Genomic DNA, 23,182 nt, shown 5'->3' with positions numbered 1-23,182 from the left:
GATAAGAATGCTGCCCTTGATCTTATCCTCTTTACAAGTGGGAGACAATGGTAGCGAGGCTAAGGTGGCGTAGGAGAAGTGGTATTTGCATCGTCGAGTTCTAAGGATGATGATGATAGCTAGGCTCTACGCATCGGTGAGAGAGGAAAGGGGTGAGGCGGCTGACACATGGGGCCGCATTGTCAGTGAGATGGCGAGGGAGATGGGAGGCGGGGTGCACACAGGTTGGGCCGAAGGCCTAGCACCAGCCCACGTAGGAAGAGGGGGAAGGGAAGAGGAGGAATGTGATGCGCCTAGGCCAAAGGGGAAGGGTGAGAGGGATTGAACCCAAGAACTCTTTTCCATTTAAGAATTGTTTTCTGTTTTTTCTAGAAATAAACAAGGCTTATTTGGATTTATTTTAATTTGGATGGCAAGGAGATTTGAAAGGTGAATGGTTTGAAATAATTCAAGGATGTTTTTCCAAGGAAATATTCAACGGACTTTGGAAGAGAAATGCCAAGGAAAATATTTGGTGCCAAAATAGATTCTAGGGAGCAACACACAAACATTCAAACAATTATTTGAAACATAATGCATATGGTGTATTTTGATGTGAGTTTCTCTAAAATATACGATTTTATGGAAAATAAGTAGTCAAGGTTTTAATTTGTTGTAAATTTTAAAAAGTTCAAATTTTAGTGGTTTTTAACGTGATACAAAGCACAGGGTGTTATAAGTAGAGGTCCGAGGACAAAGGCTCATAGTGAAGGCCCAGGGAAGGAACTCATTAGGGTTTGCAAAGTGACAATAATAGGAGAGAGATGCCCCGTTGCCCTCATACTCTTGAGTCTTGACATTATATAGGTGTCAACAATTTACATACAACCCCTTGGTGGGGGTGAAACTCACAAGCTACTTTATTAATCCCTAATTGGCCTCTTCAAGGGAAAGTTTGGCCCATACACCACATGGGCTTCCCCGAATAGAAGCATAGTGCTGCTGATGATCCATTTACTTCCTTCGGTTTCCAAAATGAAAAAAAAAACATTATTTACCAGCTCCTTGAAACAATACAAGTTTCTTGAGCGTCTGTGTATGTTGCAATACATGCATGGCCTGATGTATAGCAAAAGGCTAATAACACATTTGCAAGGCTCGAGCATTTTGTGTAAATGTACATACGTGCACGCATGTTAAGTTTTCCCCTAGCTACGCCTCTGCGTAGAATAATATGCAGCTGCAGGTGTAACAACATACAGTCTGCCACTCATTTTATAATGTCAGAGGTGAGTAATTTATATTCAAAATTAGGGGGTTACTTTATTATTTTTTATAATGACAGTGATGGGTAAAAAAATAACTAATTGCATATATATATATATATGGGTTGGTATATTGGGAGCCTAGGGCTACACATAGGTATTGGAAGCCCCAACCATCCACTCCACCCAACCCTCACAGAGCTGACACACGCGTAAGTGGGGGACCTGTGCCATCCCACCTTGCCCTCACAAAGCTGACACGCGCGCAGGTGGGGGATCTGTGGAGACCTAAACGATCGGATGCATAAAATCTTACGTCAGACTGCACAGAAAGATTTTTATTACGACATTGCATAAAATATAGTAGTTGCATGAATAAAAATTAATTTGTTACTGCGTAAAAATCTCTCTGTAATCTGAACGTTACATCTAACAATAGCTGACATAGCCTGACACATACTGACACATACCTGCATGCGTGTGTCCACTCTAATCTCTTCTATTTTTTCACGATAATTTCTCAACGAAACATCTGATTCAAAAACGGTTTTCACTATTGAACTCCTAACATTTTTGTGCATGATTTAAGATCTGTTGTGAATATATATTTTTTTTAAAAAAAACAAAATTCATAATTTTGCGCATTATGAGACATAATTTTATGCATCCATCTAAGAAAAGATCTTATGAGCAAGAAACATGGAGATGACCTCATGTTTTTCAAAATTTGAAATTTGAATCGTGACACGTAATGGCCAATTGGATGCATACAATCATGGATCAAAATGCGTAGAAAAGTTTTTGGCGCCAATGTTGAATAAAAATTAGTGGTTAGATGATTAAAAATTAATTTTGTTACCGCGTAAAAACATCTCAATATAGAGATGACCTTATCTTCTTTAAAATTTGAAATTTAAATGCTGGCATGTGATGACCGATTAGGTATATAAAATCAATAGTCAAGATGCGCATAAAAATTTTTAGTGCCATGTTTCATATAAATTAGTGGTTGAATGAATAAAAATTAACTTTGTTGCTACGTAAAAACCTATCCACAAGATGGACATTCCACCTAACATAACCATGATTGTCTATAACATCATGCTTCTTGCTATGGGGGCCTATTACAGCCAATACTGTTACTACCCATACCCACACCATGCTTTTCACCAGGATATGTTTATTTAGTAGAGTAATAATGCATAGAAACCTTACACAATGCTTCCCTCTAGAGGATGAAACATTCAAAACACTGCACACTATATGTGGACTATCTATTATTTTTCCAACTCATAATATACATAGACACTCAATCAACCAAATATTGAACCCCAACAGAGGTTACATAGAAACCAATAGTTTCGCTCATGTCATCCAAGCATATCAACGCAACATATGGGAAAACAACTTTTTACATTAACCCATCAACTATATCGAAGATCACACTACGCAACTGTCACAAGCTAAGGAAGTTGCGGATGTCGCAAGCCATGTCCTATGATGTCCAAGCCACCATTGACCTCACACCAAATAGAGAAATCCTTCCAACCATCCTACACCACAACAAAAGCATAGAAACATGTTTGAGCGGGCGCAAAAACCTTATGGTGACAAAGAAATGTATAGAAACATATTTTGTTATGCGCGAAAACCTTACAACTACAAGAAACACATATAAACATGTTTTTACAGGCACAAAATAATGTAAAACATCTAATAAAACCCTACCCTGTGGGAGATTATTTCATTCATAATTGTGACAACCCCAATCCAAACCATTATTGTCACTCTGGGGGACGTATAAATAATAGAGAATCAACACATAGAACCCAAAATAACCTCCCTTCTAGGCGATTATTGTACCATCATTGTGACAACCCCAACCTAAACAATGTATAGAACAATATATAGAACTGTGTACCAGCAAAGTATAGAATTATGTAGAAGTATACAAATAATTATTCTAAGAATGCATAGAAAGAAGCTAACAATAACGTATAGAAATATGCTCAGATAATGTATAAAAATGTACTCTAATATTGCATAGAAATCAGTTCTAATAATAAATAAAAAGAAACATGGATAACTAATCTTGAAAAGTTTTTGATTTTTGGGGTGAACTAAACAAGGCCTAAGCATAGAAAAAAGGCTCAAGCTTAGATGAAAAGGAAGTCTATGTCTATGCATAAAAAAATTAAGATTTTAACTTCTATGCATCCTAAAATAAGATTTCAATTTCCTTCTATTCAGTGTGTCTTGCTTCTTCCTCTTGTTCTTGTTGCTCCAGTTCAAGCAATGATTAGTTGATTGTCCTAGAGTGGAATGATCAGAATAGAAAACGAATGAAAATTGGTTTAAAATTGGGATTTACAAAGAAGAATGCAGGAACTTACCTGGAAACAAGCAAGCAGCCCCCTCCTCGTGCACGGATCCTCTCGCCACACGGAGCATGCTGTTGGACCACACATGACATCGCTAGGATCGGATCCTAAATTAGAATGCATAAAAAAACTAGGAACAATTGTTTATGCATGTTAATCAATAAGTAAACTGGACTAATGGAGCTCGCAAAAGATCTAGATTGGGCCATAATTTTTATGCAGATTAATCGATGTACAAGCTACAATCTCCAAATACACACGTCGAGAGGAGCCTAGAAACAAGCCTAGAAGGCTAGAATCCTCTCCCTGAGTTGTGTGTGGGTGCATAGAAACATACATACAAGTTTTTTACTAGGTCTACAAACACAGATCTGTATGCATAGAAATATATGCTAAAGTGTTTTAAGAATGTAAACAATGCATAGAAGTGTATATAGAAGTGCATAGATAGCTGCTCCAATAATATATAGAACTGCAGTAATAAGTCAATTGTAATCGACCATAATCTTGTGCCTAAACTGCAAGAACTTACCTGGAGACAAGCAAACAGCTGAATGGTCGTACCTAAATTGCATAAAATCTTGTAGTGCTTTGAATAGATTAAAAAAGTCAATAAATACAAAATCCTGTAGTGGCTTCAGTGGCTTGCAGCATGTGAGGCAGCATGGAAGCGAGAGTAGCCTGCTAGGCACTAGATATGAAGAAGCTTCGGGGGCAATGGTAAGAAAGGCATAGAAACATAGTATTAAAGATTTTAATTTCTATGCACCCAAAAATTTCTATGCATCTATTTCTATGCACCCAAAAATCTCTATGCATCAAAAAATATTTTATTTAGTCAGATTGTCAAATCATTGATATGCATAGAAACTTATGTATGCAAGCACAGAAACAACTTTGTTTCAATATTGCATAGAAAACCATGTTGTTCCTGTAAGGCAGCAACCAAATAGAAAACCATGTTGTTCTTGTATAGAAATGTACTCTGATAATGCATACAAATTTGTTTCAATGATGTATAAAAATAAGTATGAATAACTTACAATGAGCCGTGAAAGATTGCTGCACGATGATGGCCTGGACGCAACATCTTGCTACCTTTGCTAGATTGGTCCTCAGTGTCGTCGTCGTCGTCGAGGAGGACGTCCTTAAGGACCGTAGCGATAGCCTCCTTGACCTGAATAGTTAACGATATAAATTTTTGTTATAATCAGGTCATAATGTGCTCCGATAATGTATAGAAATGTGGTTCGATAATGTATAGAAATATGCTCTGATAATATATAGAATTTTTTTGAACAATGTATAAAAAGAAGTATGAATAACTGAACATGCAAGGACAGATTGCTGCAAAACGGTGGCCTCCTTGGCCTGGACGCAATGCCATGTTGCAGCTTGCAATTGAAAGGAAAATAATTTTTTATAAGCTATTACTATTCAAGAGGCAATCAGAGCAAGCAGCCATCCTGCAAACATCTAGTAGATCAGCAGCAAGTCAATTTATCGAACACCAGCAGCGCATGTCATCGAGACAACAATTACTCACCAAATCCTTAGTCGAAGAGGCAACGGTGTGCAGGGTCATCTCAATCCTTAGAAAATTAGTCCCTGATTACTTGCTACCTACGGCCTACATGGATCATTCATGCCCGATAGCCTCAAGCCATATGGATTGGATTACAAGGTTGGAGAGCAAATTGAAGTAAGATAAACAGTCAAATACTGAAACTGTCTTCAACCTTTAGCCGGATGGGCCTCACCGTCGCTGCCGACGGATGCGTCAGGGCTACACCAGGGCTGACGACGGATGCGTCCTGGAGCAGTGGTGCTTCATCTGCACCAAAATCCAACGAATCAACACCATCGGAATCTTGCTGCTCACCGTTCTGCAGAGATCCTGCACTTGCAGCTCACTTCGCTGGATGGAGGCAGCCGTATGTCAGGTCCCCGTCGGTTCCGCATGTAGGAAGAGCCAGACGCAGGGGCACCTGGGCACCTGGCCGCGCCGACACCTGGGGCCACACGGCTGGCCGACCACCGCGCTCGCAAGGCGAGCTGCACCGCCGCCCAGGGCCGCCTTGTGCATAGGGCCATCGCCGTCACCACTCGATGCTGATTTGCGACGGGGGTGGCCGGGAAGCGCCGCCACAGGAGGTCGGCGAGCACGATTGGATCTCGCTGCTCCCGTGGTGTGAGAGGACAAAGAGGAGAGAGAAAAAACAAGATTCAAATAAATTTGAACAAGGTCGCTAGGTTTGGGTTGGGGCTATGACCACGCACAGGGACAGGTCGAGCAATGTTGGTTGGGTGAAACCATATATATATATGATTTGGGCTAAGGCTTCCTCTAATTATTGGAAGCCCTATGCTCTCAATAGTATACCTATATATATATATATATATATATATATATATATATATATATATATATATAGTTCGCCTGTAATTTACGAGACAAATCTTTTAAGCCTAGTTATACATGGTTGAACAATAATTTGTCAAATACAAACGAAATTGAAATTTTTACCAACTAAACACCCTCTAGCAATGGCCAAGTCATACAACAAAAGAGCACTCCTAGAAGATACCTGCTAGCAGTGCAGTCGTCAGCTAGCACTGCTTCGGCCACAAAAGCAGGGATGATGGAGGGCACAATCACTCCCGCAGAAGGTGGTGTTCCTGGAGCCACAGAGGACGTTCGGCCTACCAACCCAAACCACAGCCCCGGCATCGGCCATGCATACACCCACAGCAGGTTTGGGAGGAAGCTGCTTACTACGATCATCAGTCAATGATGATGATTGACGAACATTCAACAGGCAGCCTGCAGTAGCAACTAGCGAGTAGTAGTCTAGTTTATTTGTTCGTTCCCCTTTTCGTCTTGTTGTACCTTCTTTGTAATGACTTCCTTTGTAATGGGAATAAATAGGCTTTATCCCGATTCGAAAACAAAAACTTCAATACTCTAACATCTATACAATAAGTCGCCTCATTGACGACTTCATGCATGTCTGCAATCAGCAGTTTCATCAGGGCCGACCTCTGTAGAGCCTTTTAGGTGATCAAAGTATATATCAAACCATTGCTCAACCATATATATGTGCTCTCGTCGGAAAAAAAAAACCATATATATGTGCAACCCTTCCTCACAAGCTCGGAATTCTGCCTCCTCCACCGGCGAGCAGTCAATGCAAACAACACTTTGCAAGCTGCTAAGAGCCTGAGAGAAAACTACTCTTCCGTTCTCGTATGGCACTACTACATTTCTTCAATTATATTAGGCATGCATCCTGTTGGAGCCTTGGAGGGGTCCATATATAGGTCAGATGGTTCATTTGCTTTTCTAGTAGTGTGATGATTATGAAATACTATTTCCTAAAGAAAGTTCAAAGTTGAATGGCAGTGCCCTATATATAAGTTTTATAAGATAAATTAATTAAGAAGGAAGCAGAGATAGAGGAAAAACAGCTTTCTTCAACAAAAAGACGAAAAGGCAAAAAACAAACAGTATGCATGCTTCATAATTAATAATCCACTGGAAATTGAACAGCAGCAACCGTCCAACACTAAAACTACTGATGCCGTGTAGCCCCATGCATGCGCCCTTAACGAATCGATAGAGCCGCCTAACCGCACATAGTGGAGAGGCGCATGCGCACGTGTCTCCATGAGCTTTTGCATCATATCTGTCGTTGCCAGATCGAGCGAGTTGTGTCCTGTCCTCCCCTTCGTCTCGGGAACTCACTAGAAAGGTGGATCGAATCAGACGTCGAATATCCCTGCGCTTTGCGCCTTACGTCATGTACTCATGTATATATATTCATGTGTTTGACAGTGATAGGTGTAGGCCCCTATAGCTAGCTCTCTTTTAATTAATTAGATAGTTAGTAGTACTACATTTATCAAATACTGGAGGCCTCCAGTCCAGTCAAAAAGGACACATGAATGCTGCATGTTGGCTACCTACATTGTCCCTAAAATAGTTGTTACTCGGTATATACATGCGCTAGCGATCGATACATCAAAATATCATATAAGAGTGTCCAAATAGTAATAATAAAATAAATTATAGAAATCTTCAGTGTTCAACGAGACAAATTTATTAACTTAATTAATCTATCATTAAAATATATTTACTTTAATATCAGATTATTAAATTATAAATTAATTATATTTAAACTTGTAAAATAGTAGTAATCTGTGTAATTAGTTACTTTATATTTTTTAATTTATATTTAGTCCGTTATATATGTGTCTTAACATCCAAGTGAACTTTACGGAAGGAACTATAAGAGCAAGTATAATGATGGATTTATAGCCAAGGTAATGCTAATGTGGAAAAGAGAAGAGAGGAGAGATGATAGCTTGGCTCTTTATGTAAGCATCAAGCTGGGCACGGATGCATAGATAGTGGTGGGCCCAAATAATAAGTATTGTGAGAAGAAGATGTTTTAGAGACAAGTACGAGACAACTTACTGTATAACTTGACTCTAATCATTTAGTTTATACCCAAATACAAAACCCCATATCATAGCTAGCTATATATATATATATATATATATATATATATATATATATATATATATATATATATATATATATATAAAGAATCAATAATTGGAATAATAATTACATGCAATGCAAAAAGGCGACGACGTACGGTGTGTGCGCCTGCAAAACTCTTTGGAGAAGGTGCATGCATGGCATCGCATGCCGTGACGTATGTGATACCTTGACCGGTTTGTCGTTACCGCCATCAGGATGACCCCACCGCAAGAGTCCCCATGCAATCTGCTGTCCACTCAGAATATTCAGCCGGAGCCGACTTTAGTATGTACTCCGTAGATGCTTGAAATGTACTCATACTCCCTCCGTCCCATAATAATAGTCGTTCTAGATGATGGCACAACTACCAACATCAAAGGAAAATGACCTCCATGCCCCTATGAATACCAGGCAAACCACCACCGATTCCTCTGCCTTCGCGTTCCCACACCGGCTTGAGAGAAGATTATAGGCCTGCACAGCCTCGCAGGTGGGGGCCAGTGTCTAAAACGACACTTTTTGCGGGACAACTCACCAGCGCTAGAACGACGTTCTTTCCGGGACGGAGGGAGTAGAATTTATTTGGCATAATTTTACTAATAATTTCATAAGTTATTGTCAGCTACTACCTTTTACCAGACATCTTTTTTCAAACTAAGATTTTTTTTATGTTCTCACAAAGAAATAGAGAGAGATGATGCTAAAAAAAGTAGATTTTCACGGTTCTCTACACAATTTCTCTCTCTAAACCATGTATAAAGCTATCTGTGAACCTGTTTTACCAAATAATTTTTAAAATAGCTCATAGTATTCACCTAGAAAGCTACTCATATATAAAACTATTTTTCAAAAGAAAATAAAACAGCTTTATTGGTGCAGATAACCTATATAGCCGGCCATAGTACGGTTTATGGAGTATATGCTAGTATACATTTTTATCGGACTCAGTCCGGTCAAAAAGGACACACATATGAATGCTGCATGTTGGTTACATTATCCTTAAAATAGTTGTTATATATACTACATGCAGCTAGCATATCTAGCTGTCTCGAAGAGCGACTATACAAATATCGACATCGATCAACATCTAGAAAGAAGAAGGCCTTGTTTAATTTACCAAAATTTTTTATTTAACTGTTGTAACATTTTTGTCTGTATTTGATAATTATTATCTAATTATAGATTAACTAGGTTCAAATAATTCGTTTTGTAAATTATAGATAAATTATACAATTAATTATTTTTTTTATTTATATTTAATGTTCTACGCATATGTTTAAAAATTAATGTAATGGAGAATCTCTTGAAAACCAGACCTAATTGGAATACTCAAATGCTATGCAAAAAGCCGACGACGTACGTGTGTGTGCGCCCGGCCGCAAGCTTTGGAGAAGGCGTGCATGTATGCATATGGTATCGCATGCAGTGCACGTATGTGAATATGTGATGCCTTGATCGGTTTGTCGTTACCGCCGTCTTCAGGAGTCCACATAATTGAAGTCAATAGAATATGCGCTGTCCAACCTTAGGGCACTCACAAGACTCTATTATAGAGTTCAAAATAATTAATTAATTACATATTATTTATGATATTTTGTTGATGTGGCAACATATTTATTGAAAAAAGAGGTAGAAAAAATATGACTCCAAGTCTTATTTAGACTTTAATCCACATCGTTCGAAATAATAAATAACTTTAGACTCTATGATAGAGTCTATATTGTGAGTGCCCTTATATGCTTGAAGCGTAACCTGTTCGGCACAATTTTACCAATAGTTTCATAAGCCTGTTATGACATGCTTTTTACCAAATACCATTTTCCAAAATAGCTTATGAGTACAGCTCAATATTTTCATACTCTCACAAAGGAATAGAGAAAGGTAAAGCTGAAAAATAATAGCTTTTCACAACTCTCTCCCTTATTTCTTTAAAAGATAAATTAATCAAGAAGATAGGAGAGATAGAGGAAAAGCAGCTTTTTTATATAAAGAAGAAAGAAAACGAACTGCATGATGCAAAGCAGTTATGTCTAACTACCTTTCAGCCGACATATATAATACTACAGTACTATGCATGCTTATTTAAGCAACTCGAAACAGCAACACCACCGTCCAACACTCTAGAACTGAATACTATACTGCTGATGTGTAGTGGAGAGACACTTGCGTGCGTACTACGTGCATGAGCTTTTGCATCTGTTGTCGCAGATCTAGAAAAGGGGGTCGTCGAATCAGACGCGACAATATATTTTGTTTTGGTTAGAGTCAGATCAGCACACCTGTTGATATGCATGACCATCGAATACATGTCTCCGTGATTGACGGTTAATTCAAATTACACTATTATATTTCTGAGCATGAAAATGTCAATTTGATCTCTTCAAATGTTTTATTAATACTAGAAGTTAATTTTTACTGAAAAGTTTAGATATATATGAGACAATCTTGAAAACTCATCTCTTAAAGTATAAATAAAATGACTGATAATACTGTAATGATGATGATAGATGCAGAATTTTGATGTTGCGTTATGGTATTATTTTCAGGTGACAAAACCACGCACACATTGGAATGATTGTTCAGCACGTGTTTCAAAAATTTAAAAGCATGTAATTTAGGAAAACAAAATGATTTTTCATTAGAGAGTATTTTTCCTACCTATAGCTATTTGAAAAATCTTTAGATACTACAAGACACTAGTCTAAGGAGCAGTTAACGTGTGCTATTACAAGACTACAAAATTGTAGTGGATCAATTTTTTATTCTCCGTCCATGTGCAAGACAGACTGTAGTGTTACTTTAATAATCTACAAACCGCCTTCAGGTTCCTATAAATAGCTAGGAGCATAGGAGGTTAGCCATCAACCAAGCTAGAGGCAAGGTAACTTGAAGTAAACCCATCTGATTAGTTCTCTATCGATTCTTCAGCTGTTTAGTTTCATCACCTTCTCCTTCGAGCTAGCTGAATCGATCTCATCGTAGATTATTCTCCATACACTAGCCATATGGAACTTTCAGTAAATACTATAGTGAGAAAGGTTATGGCGGCGATGCTCATGGTTCTCGTGGTCACTTCGTTCTTGATGACCACGCGTGCCGTGGCGCGGCCGTTGCCAGCGGGAGCACAGCAGGCTGCCACGGCCAGGAACATCTCCATCAACAATGAAGCGATACCCGCATCTCCACCAACAATTTGGCCGAGGCTGCTGCTGTCCTTGGAGGAGGAAAAAACAGGAGCAGCAGGGCATTCGTGTCGAAGCGGTGATCCTCATAATGGATGCCCGTAGATGTACAGCGCCCCGGCATCGGTCATGCATTCACCCACAACAAGATTGGGAGGAATAAGCTGCTTACCCAGGATCATCATCAGTCAATGGTCGAATGATTGATGAAGATTATTCAACGGGCAGCCTGTAGCCAGTAGCTTTAGTTTGTTCGTTTCTGTTTTCATTCTTCTTGTTGTACCTTCTTCTTCTTCTTCTTCTTCTTTTTAGACCCTTTGTAACAATCAATTTGGTATATCTATGACTTTATGAATTTGTCATTTTCTGTCCTTAGCTTTGCAAATTCTCCGCATACACCAGTGAGATCTATCAGTGAAGACATAGAAAACATGAAGTTCTATTTTGGCAGCAGGGTGAAAGCATGCCTTTGGTGTCCCTTGTTATTATCACATAATTAATATCTTAAGGCACATATAGTTGTGAAGATGTGTATGTAGCTGGAAAGATGCAAAATTACATGGTAGCACATGAAAGACGACCAAAATTAATATATATTTAACATTTCAACGATGAGTGCTTAAAGGAATCTTGCGATGCAGTTGGAATCTCACGCTAAGGTGGAGGGGTCAAGGTGAATCTCGTATCCAGATTCTCCATTCACTGGGCACAGCTATTGGAGTTAATAATATATATATAGTACTGTACATGACAAGCAGTCGTACTTCCAAACGCAAGATCACATGACACCATGCATGCATCTATGCTCCTCAGGTACCACTTTTGTTCTTGCGAGTTGCGTGGCGATTTGAGGCTAGTTATTAGAATATAGTATAAGGCAAAGGCGGCTGCCTCTCGTGTCCTTTAGAGTGTATCTAGGGCCGCTAGTGCCGCCATTAATTTGGAGCAGACGAAGAACTGTTCAGATAAACTGTCTTTGTAGTAGTAGCTAGTCCAGGAGAGAGACGAGGGAATAGGGTCAAGGGCTGGCAGCGTACGTGCATGCATGTTACTCGAGTACAAGTCGGCAGTTCTCTACTTTGTTTTTTAGGTCCCTTTCTAATATCTTATTAGTTCACGTCGTCGTTATTAATTTCTTTGAATTTCGGTATGCACAACATCGCCACTCACCTTGTCGGATTGATTAGTGGCCCTCCCCTTACTAATTTTAGCCCACTAAAATTATTTTAGCTACTCTTAGATGATTAGTAGGACTAAACTATTTAATAAAGTCCTTTTTAATTAGTGTATTTGAAACTTTAGCTACTAAAGTGATTAAAATTTACTTGGTTAAAATTTAGCAAGGAGAATCAAACAAATCCTGAGTCTTGCGATACAGTTAGAGATGTCCAACGGGCTGTGCCGGGCCGACCCAACGTCGTGCTGTGGCATGCCGTGCCGCAGGTCGTCGGACCACTACGGGCCGTCGTGCCTAGCGGGTCGTGCCTCTACGGGCTTCGTGCCTGTCCTTCGGCCCACGGCACGGCCCGTGGGCCAATTTTCGTGCCGTGCCGGTCCATCAAGCACGCCGTGCCGTGCCGACCCACGACCCATCAAGCTGACAACAACTCATTTTCATCAATATTTTTTACCAAATACTGAAATATTTCGTCATTATCATCAATTATTCATTATTTTTACCAATATAATAATTAACAACACATATATACAAGTTATAACTACACCAACAGTTCATGTTCACCGGGCCGCGTGCCTAGGTGGCGGCCTAAGCACGGCTTGGTCCCTCAGGCCGGGCCAGCCTGGGCTCAGTGACGTACCAACGTGCCATGCCGTGCTCGGGCCGGGCCATCAGGCCGCGGGCCACATGGCCATGTATCTCTACTATAATTGAAATCTTCTCCAGGCAAATCTCACCTGCAAGATCAACGACTCACAGCACATGTTCTACAGATTAGATGGCTCAGATTCAAAGTATGATCACAACCTTACATCCGCCCTCACGCGCTCTCACGCGTCATCTCCGTATCGGAAAAAAATTCCCCGCCCTCACGCGTCGCCTCGCGTCATCTCCGTATCGCAAAAAAAATCCTCGTGAAAAACACCGTAACTCCGTACTCGCAGAAAAACGCGTCGGGCTTCCCGGCCGTGGAGGACGGGAACCGCGTCGGGCTTCCCGGCCGTGGAGGACAAAACCTCCGTATCGCACAAAACCTCCACCACGCGACCGCAAGTACCGCGGCGTCCGGCAGCGGCCCTAGGGCAAGTACGCGGTGGAGATCCGCGACACGAAGCGGCGTGGCTCGCGCGTGTGGCTCGGCACGTACGATGCGCCCGTCGAGGCCCCGCGCGCCTACGACCGCGCTGTGTTCCGGATGTGCGCCGCCAAGGCCATCCTCAACTTCCCCAACGAGGTCGGCACCCGCGGCGCTGACCTTTGGGCCGCGCCAGCGACGGTGAACGGCGAACAAACGGAGGCGGCAGCAGATGGAGGGTGGTCAGGACGACCCCGAGGTCGAGGTGGTCAAGGTGGTGAAGATCGAGGCGCCGCCGCCGCCGTCGACCCAGGTGTCCTCAACCTCGCCGTCGTCCGTGTCTACACCCGAGACCACCGCCTCATCGGACGCCCCGGACTCGTGACGACCTTCCCTGTCGTCCGGCGACGTCCTGGTTCGCCAGCAGAAGCAATCTCGTCGCCACAACAGCTCCCAGGTATGAATTAAAAAAAATACTAGAGAACGAATTGTATGTATCTTGTAGAGCACTTATTTATGAAATATCCGATCTGTATGTTTCTGTAATGTTTCTCAGTTTAATCTATATAAAAATGAGTTGCCGGAAGCAGCTGTTTGGGGAGGAGAGGAATTGTGAAGGAGTTGTGCCTAAATCGTCAGCATCGCGGACAGCGCACACGACTGAAGTGGCTGTGGGACAAGGTCACGATGGCGCGCCAGCAGCTAATTCAGAAGCTGGAACCTCATGCAGAGCAGATGAAAGCCCAAGTTTGATTTTGGTAATTAATGACACCTAGTTGCTAATGCCTTGTGTTTAAGTGATTTGAGTTAGGCATAGCAACACATGTGATGAAAGTGCATGATGGCATGGAAAGGTGGCCACATGATCACAAAGGGATGAAGCATGAAGTGAAGATCATGGTGATAGACGAGGAGCAAAGTTATCAAGGCAAAGGTATAAACATAGGGTTTTACTTTTGCCGGTCTAAGATGAGTAGAGAAGTGATTGACCGGGTTTAGGATAGATAGCCGACTATCAAGAGGGGAAATCACGGTCATCTCTCGTATCAAGTGCTACTAGGTCTACATCTTGAGCATATGCATTAGGATCTAGTAAAGTGCTAACTTAACTCCTTTGGTGAAAAAGTTTGTGAAAAGCTAACACACTTGCACTTTGGTGGTGGACACTTGTTGGTGTTAGCACTTTTGCAAAGGAGGTGGAGTTCCTAGGGTTGAGAGGGGTGTGGGTTCCTCTCTCCCTCCCGCCGAGCTTGCGAGGCAGGATTCGGCGCTTTTGAGAAAAATAAGTGTATATTTTCTATTGCGCCCGTGGTATTTTTGGAGAAGTCGCGGGAGTGTTTCCTCTCTAAGAAACACTCACCGGACGCTGAGTGCAGAGGCACCGGACGCTGGCCTCAGCGTCCGGTGTGCTTGACCCTGCTAGGGTTAAGCACCGGACGCACTCTGAGAGCGTCCGGTGGTTAGCGTCCGGTGTGAGGGGTTTTTGTAACCCTCTCTGCGCACGAGTCCGGTGAGCACCGGACCGTCCGGTGCCTAGCGTCCGGTGAGGTCGCGAGTTTGACACCCTCTCTGCGCACGAGTCCGGTGAGCACCGGACCGTCCGGTGAGCACCGGACCGTCCGGTGTGGACTTGCAGAGCGTCCGGTGTGTTGCAGGTAGCCGTTAGAAACTGACGCGCGAGATTCAAGTTCGACACGTGGCCAACTCCAGTGCACCGGACGCAGGGAGTCGAGCGTCCGGTGCTCACTTAGTAGCGTCCGGTGCCCCCGTTTTCAGCCCAGTGAAAACAGCCAACAGCTAGTTTCTTTGAGGGGCTTATAAATAGTTGGTGGCCGGCTTTGGGGGGTTCTCTCTTGCACATTTGATTACTTGAGACATACTTTGAGCTAGAGAACACTCCCTCCACTCATCTCCCTTCTTAATTGCTAATTCTAGTGAGATTGAGTGAGATTCAAGTGCATTGCTTTGAGAGTTGCATTTAGTGGCACTTGATTCTTGAGTTTGCTGCGGATTTCTTGTTACTCTTGGGTGTTTCCCGACGCCCTAGACGGCTTGGAGCAGCGGTGGTGTTGAGCTCGTAATTGGAGATTGTTTCGAGCCTCGCCAAGTGATTTGTGAGGGGTTCTTGAGCCTTCCCCGCGGGAGATCGCAATTGGCTACTCTAGTAGATTGCTCGTGGCTTGGAGGATCCCCATCTTGTGAGTGGATGTGCGGCACCCGCTGAGGGTTTGGCTTTGGATTGCCAATTAGCTCGTGATCCATCAAGTGGGTGTATCGCCACAACGAGGAGTAGCTTGCTGGGAAGCAAGTGAACCTCGGTAAAAAATCTTGTGTCATCTCTTGCCGAGGTTTCTCTTGTGATTGTGAGTGATTGGTTGGATATATCTCCACTCTACAACGTTGGTATAACAATCACTCTCCACTCCTTACTTACTTGTTTACCTTGCTAGTTGCTTAGCTTGTTTAGTTTAGTTTTCTTGTTTAGGAGTGTAACTAGCCTTCTCTTGTTGTTGTGCTTTAGTGTTTAGCCTTGTACTTTTTTGTATAGGTGGCTTGCATAGCTTAGTTGAGCTAGTGCTAGATTTGCTTAGCCATTTGTTTTACTAACTCTCTTGCTTAGTGAAGTTTGTAGAAATTTTAAATAGGCTATTCACCCCCCCTCTAGCCATTTGGACCTTTCAGCAGACCGTACCGAGGATGTTGTCGCTGGCATTTCAGAAACCATAACATCATCGAGCAGATGCAGGTTCTCACAAATGGCAATAGTTACAGCAAACGAGATCGCTACGCCAGATGCCGAAAAGAAGTACACCCATGTGAGTGCCTTGTTTGTGACATTTATATAAGGCAATGCGTTGCTACGAGTATTCATAAAATTCCATGACCTTCAGATATATGGGTAATACATGTGTGAAGTCTTATGACATGCAATAAATATTGAATTAGATCATTCCCATCTTCACAACATTGTTAATTAGAAGGAAAAAAGGAAGCCGATGCAGGCCAGGCATACTTGACATTTATTTGCTCATATGACATCAATTGCGAGGTAATATAGCTTAATATACATTAAACCATCATTAGCATTTTACCTTCCTTCTAACTTAGACTACAAACCATCATTGTAAGGGCCCTAGCATGCACAAAAAAGAAAAACAAGATAAATTGATTTGGACAGGTAATCTACATCCTTGAAAAGGCTTTGTAAGTATTCATGATTCTCTCTGCAGCATCCTTTCCTCTGCAACTCACTTGATGTCAACAAGGTACCTACAAAATCATGATGAGGAGAAATTCATCGTAACCTAAGCACAATCCATAGGCAAGCACACAATAATTTAAGAAATTGTAGTCAATGGGAGGGCAATGTCTAGGACTCTAGGTGGGGGCTGATCTGCATTCTGCACTGTGAAGCATAGTAGCATACCTATGTACATCTTTATAAGAACAAAAATTCAGCCAGTTAAACACGAAAAGGTCAGTTGTTATTTTACATCTACAAGAAACAAACCATGGATGAATCATTAAGCCTGTTGAGCTAAAGAAAACAGGGACACAAACCATGGATGATATGCCATAGGTTGCTAGCTATTTTACCTTTGCCTACATGATATAGGGTTCAAATAAAACTTGCCAGATACTCCTTTTGAACATGGATGGACCTAATAACTCTTTTATTTTGGTGCTCAAATGACCCTATTTTTGAATGATTCATTTACAAGAATATATTCTCAATGTTTGTCTTGGCTGATAACAGAGCACAGAAATTTCAGAGTGCTTTTTTTTTCTTCTGCATATCACTAGGTAGCATGATTGGAAAGTCATTTTGCCTGTATACAACATAAAGTTGTGTCCTTATGGTGTGAACAGAAAGTTATGTACTTGTACAGTAATCATTTCTTCTTTGTCTCTATCATCAGGAATCAATGTCGAGGCGACTAAATGATTCATCTTTTGATTAGAGGCCAAAGCCTTGTAAGAAGATAGAATCTACCTCTGTAAAGGCAAAAACCACAACTCCAAAAATTATACTTCACGATCCTAAACGGATTGACAACAGTCAGTTGGATGCACTTCCTGACAAGCTCTCAAAACTAAGAAAGGTAAGCAATTATAGTTTATTGCCTTGGCCTCCGTTTAGTGTTCTTGATTTGACTTGAGTTTATAATATAATTTGTACTTAATTTCAGGAGATTAGGGACAAATGTTGGAGCTAGCGCCCTGCAAGAAGCACTGGTCTCTGAATTTGTAATCAGAAATATAAGGTATTTGGAGACATGTTTTCCCTATCTAAAAACAAAACCAGTGCATATGTTGAGCAGAAAAGTGGTGTGATAATATCTTGATTATTTCTGGCCACAGCAAGTTATCTGAAATCTGCGCTTCGTCAAAGGTCTCCAATCCATTTCCAACAGTCGATCTTTTCCAGATCGTCCACGAGGATACACTCAACTCAAGTGGAAGACCATCGCCGAGTCTGTGGTGATTAATGGGGCGGAAGAGAAATTCTTTAAGAAATTAACTAAGCATTGGGTTGGCGTTGCATTAGCCACTGATCTTGAAGTCCTCAAGCTGCTAAGTGGTGCCACTGGATCCTTCTCTTGGACGATGGTTCATGATGTTAGGAAAGCTGTCCTAATTGTGCAATTGCAACCTTATAATTTTTCTTTTATTTTAGATGAAAAAAAATTGGTGCTGCACTGAGCTTCCTACCACTTTGGTTGTTTCCATGGATATCAAGAATCTGCTACTTATTATGTCGAGTTCAGAGTTTATTGGATGACAATTACCTGATCATTTGTTATGTTGAGTGCAGAGTTTACTAGAGCATTTTTTTAGCCTACTGCTATTTTTAATAAAAATTAAATGTTTCCATGTGTGTTCTAGAAATAAAACCGTGGCGTTAGCACGGGGCACTATACTAGTAGATACAGTTGGAATCTAGCTCGTCCTAAGGTGGAGGGTCAAGGTGAATCTCGTCGTGTAGATTTGAAAGAGCATCTAGGCCCTTAAGAGATTTCGGTGATTAATGACATTGTTGGTTACTATGACTAACGTGTGTTTTGCAGAGGCAAAGTCATAGGTAAGGTCATGGTAAATAAGTACTCGATGGACAGGGACGTACATGCCAACTTAATAGTGGAAATCGTTTCGGTTTTCAAAGGATGGATGGACATCGTCGAGACTAGACTAGGTCTAAGTGCCATATGGTGAAGAAGGGCATTTAGAGTAGTTTAGGACTTTGTTCTCTTTTGACCGTACTATTAAGAGGGGCTTTGATCTACTAGCTTGACTTAGGCAAGGCTTTAGGTTTAGGTGTGGTGCACACTTGGTAAACCTAGCACTAGGTAGCTCAGAGATAGTCCTTAGATCGAGAGGAACAAACTTCGTGTTGGAGCGTTCACGTTTCGACGAAGTTTGGGTGCCCAAAGGGGCACCGGACGCTGCACCGGACGCTCTGTGAGTGCGTCCGGTGAGGTCCTTGGCCGTTGGAACAGGTTTGTGCTTAGGGTTAGGCACCGGACGCTGGCACCGGACGCACCGGGCAGCGTCCGGTCCCTTACCCAGGGAGCTTGCAAAGTTCCCCAGAACACCGGACGCTAGCACCGGACGCACAGGGTAGCGTCCGGTCCCATACGCAGGGAGCATGTAAGTTTTCCCTTAGCACCGGACGCTGCACCGGACGCTGAGAGTTAGCGTCCGGTGACCTGTCAGAGCGAAGTACAGTTAGCCGTTATGCAGCACCGGACGCTCGGTGCAGTGCGTCCGGTGCAACATAATGTGCGTCCGGTGACCCCGTTTTCAGTGGAAAACGGTTGGCCGACCTTTGGACTTCGTGGATAGTATTTATACTTCTCCACCTCGTCCATGAGAGCTCTCTTGCCCATTTGAACATCAGAGAAACTTGTTGTGGAGCAAGAGAGTTGCAAGAGCCTAGAGAGGATTGAGATTGGAGTGATTTCTTGTGAGAATCCTTCTCTAGTGAGTTCCAAGAGTCAAGTGTGCATCCACCACTCTCTAGTGCCTTGTTTGGGTCAAGTGAGAGTTCTTTGCTTGTTACTCTTGGTGATCGCCATCACCTAGACGGTTCCGTGGTGATTGGAGACACGAAGATCACCCGAAGTTCGTGTGGGTGGCTCGTGTCAAGCTTGTGAGCGGTTTTGGGCGATTCACCGCGACGGAGTGTCGAAGAATCAGCCCGTAGAGAGCACTTGGTCCTTGCGCGGACCAAGGGGGAGCAAGACCCTTGCGCGGGTGCTCCAACGAGGACTAGTGGAGAGTGGCGACTCTCCGATACCTCGGCAAAACATCGCCGAGCATTTTCTTCCACTACTCCTTTACTTTCTAGCATTTACTTTGTGTTTTTACATTCTTAGAACTGCCATGCTAGAATAGGATTGGAACTAGGTTGCAAAACTTTTTATTCGGTAGCTCTCTAAGTCTCACTAGGCACAAGGGGTTGAATTGGAGCTTATAGGTTGCTTAAATTTTTAAGAGAAGCCCAATTCACCCCCCCTCTTGGGCATCTTGATCCTTTCAATTGGTATCGGAGCCTAGTGCTCACTATTTAGGCTTCACCGCCTAGAGAAAGATGTCTAACGGGGATGGACCGCCACCCATGTTCGATGGGGATGACTTCCCGTATTGGAAAATACGGATGGAGTCATACCTAGAGGCATGCGATACAAAGTGCCTAAAAGCCGCGACCGAAGGGTTTGCCCCTCCGGAAAGAGCCACCGCTCTTACTCCACAAGAGCAAGAAAACGAGAAGTGGAATGCAAAGGCCAAAAACCACATCTTTAGAGGTCTTTGCAAAGAGGTGTTCAACCGTGTTCGGAGTCACAAAACCGCCAATGAACTTTGGAAGGAACTTTGTGCGCTCCATGAGGGAACTAAGAGTGAACGCGAGGAACGGTATCACCTAGTGATGAACAAGCTTAATACTTTTGAAATGCTTCCTAAAGAAAATGCTAATGAAATGTATTCTCGCTTGAATGTCATTGTAGAGGAGCTAAATGGACTCGGGCTTACACAAATGAGTACGGCGGATGTAGCAAGGAAGATACTATGTGTGCTTCCCATTGAGAAATATGGGCACATAGTAACCGTGCTTCATCAAGGCGATCTTTCCACCGCTACACCAACCACCATATTGGGAAAGATCAATGCTCATGAGATGTACATGCACATGAATCCTCAAGATGGCTCCTCATCGGCCAAGAAAGAAAAGAAGGACTTGGCTCTCAAAGCTTCTCACAAGAGCAAAGCCAAGAAGATTGAAGTTGAGTCATCAACTTCAAGTGATGATGATGCATCTATTGCCCTCATGGTGAGAAGGACCACAAAAATGTTGAAGAAGCTCAACAAGAATGGAGTCAACTTTGACTCCAAGAAGAAGAAGTTCTTCACAAGTAGCAAGAGGAAGCCCATCTCCGAGATGGATTGCTACAATTGTGGTGAGCTTGGTCATCTTGCTCATCAATGTCCAAAGCCCAAGAAGGACAAGTACAAGAAGAAGAACAAAGAGCAAGATGACTCAAGTGATGACGAGAAAAATGACAAGAAGCAATACAAGAAGAAAGGTGGCAAGAAGAAGGAGCACTACAAGAAAAAGAATGGCAAGGCTTATATTGTTGGTGATTGGCTCACCGACATTGAAAGCTCAAGTGGTGATTCATCCGGCAATGAAAGTGATGATGAGAAGGTTGCCGCCATTGCCATTGATGCTCCATCACCATCATCTTCACCACCATCTACATCCTCCACACATCTATGCCTTATGGCTAAGGGTGACCGGAAGGTACAAAGTGAGGATGAGAGTAGTGAGAGTGATAGTGAATATTAATCACCTTCTTATGATGAACTTGTAAAATTGCTTAACAAATACACAAAAGTCATAAGAAAGACTAGATGTGAAAATGAAAAGCTTGAACTTGAAAATGAGACACTTCTAGCAAAGCTTAATCCTAGTGATGAGCTTAGAGAACAAAATGAGATCATGACCACTAAGCTCAAGGAGCTCAAACTCTCTCTAAAAGAGCTCAAAGAAAAACATGATAAACTTGAGAGTGTTCATGATGAGCTTATCACTAGATATAGAGCAATGAAAGAAGAACTAACAACTCTAAAAGCAAACTATGACAACCTAGAGATTGCTTATGAACTTGCAATTGATGAAACACATGTTGCTACTAACAATGTTGCTAAGCTTGATGTAGCCACATCTTGTGATGACTTACTTGTGGAGAGCACAAGCAAATGTGTTGATTGCAAGGGCAAGAAAGTGGTGGTGGCCGAGAACTATGAGGACACTATCAAGCTCAAGGATGAAATTGTCATGCTCAAGAAAGAGTTGCAAGATCAAGCCAAGCACAAGACAGTTGTGATTGAGTCACTTGATCAAGACAAGAAGCTTGCATATGAGAACAAGTTACTTAAGGAAGAAAATCAATATCTTAAGCTTGGTTTGATGTATGACAAGCAAGAAGAAGATGAGACATTCATCTTGGATGAGTTAGCTAGCAACAATGACTCAATCATCAAGAAGCTAACTCAAGAGAACAACAAGCTCAAGAAAGAGAAGGAACACCTAACCATGGGGTTAGCAAAGTTCACTAAAGGGAAGGATCTTCAAAGTGAGCTTTTCATGAACACCGTCATGAAGATGGACAAAAGTGGGATTGGATATAAGGCTCATCAAACAAAGCTCATCAAATCTCTAGCCACTCATGATCAAGCAAGCAAGCCAAAGCCAAAGAGATGTTTTGAGTGTGGTCAAGAAGGACACTTTGCTCATGAGTGCAAGGCACCACTACCACCACCCTTGCCCAAGCATGCAAGACCATTTGCCTTCAATGCTCACTACATTGTAAGAAAAGACAAGAGTGGCAAGGTCAAGGTTAGCTTCATGGGGCCACCAAACAAGCAAAGGCCAAAGAAGATTTGGGTGCCAAAGCAACTAGTTGAGAAGGTCAAGGGCCCTAAGCAAATGTGGGTCCCTAAATCTCAAGCTTGATCTCTTGTGTGTAGGTGAACTACAAGACCGGTGGATCACATTGGGTAATTGATAGTGGTTGCACTCAACATATGACCGGAGATCCCCGGATGTTCACCTCTCTTGATGAAGATGTTGACAACCAAGAGAAGATCACATTTGGTGACAATTCAAAAGGGAAAGTCAAGGGTCTAGGAAAAGTTGCTATATCAAATGACAACTCCATCACCAATGTGCTCTATGTGCAATCTTTGAGTTTCAACTTGCTCTCGGTTGGACAACTTTGTGATCTTGGATTTGAATGCCTATTCAAGAAGAAGGAAGTAATTGTGACCAAGGAAGATGACAATGAAGTGATATTCAAAGGCTTCCGACACAACAACTTATATGTAGTTGATTTCTCATCAAATGAAGTTGATGTCAAAACTTGCTTGTTCACCAAAACTTCGCTTGGGTGGTTGTGGCATAGAAGGTTAGCACATGTTGGAATGGGCACACTCAAGAAGTTGATGAAGAAAGAATTGATTAGAGGCTTGAAGGATGTGACATTTGAGAAGGACAAGCTTTGTAGTGCATGTCAAG

Source organism: Sorghum bicolor, chromosome 1, assembly GCF_000003195.3.
Source record: "Sorghum bicolor cultivar BTx623 chromosome 1, Sorghum_bicolor_NCBIv3, whole genome shotgun sequence".
Lineage (NCBI taxonomy): Eukaryota > Viridiplantae > Streptophyta > Magnoliopsida > Poales > Poaceae > Sorghum > Sorghum bicolor.
Note: the sequence above shows the minus strand (reverse complement) of the source record.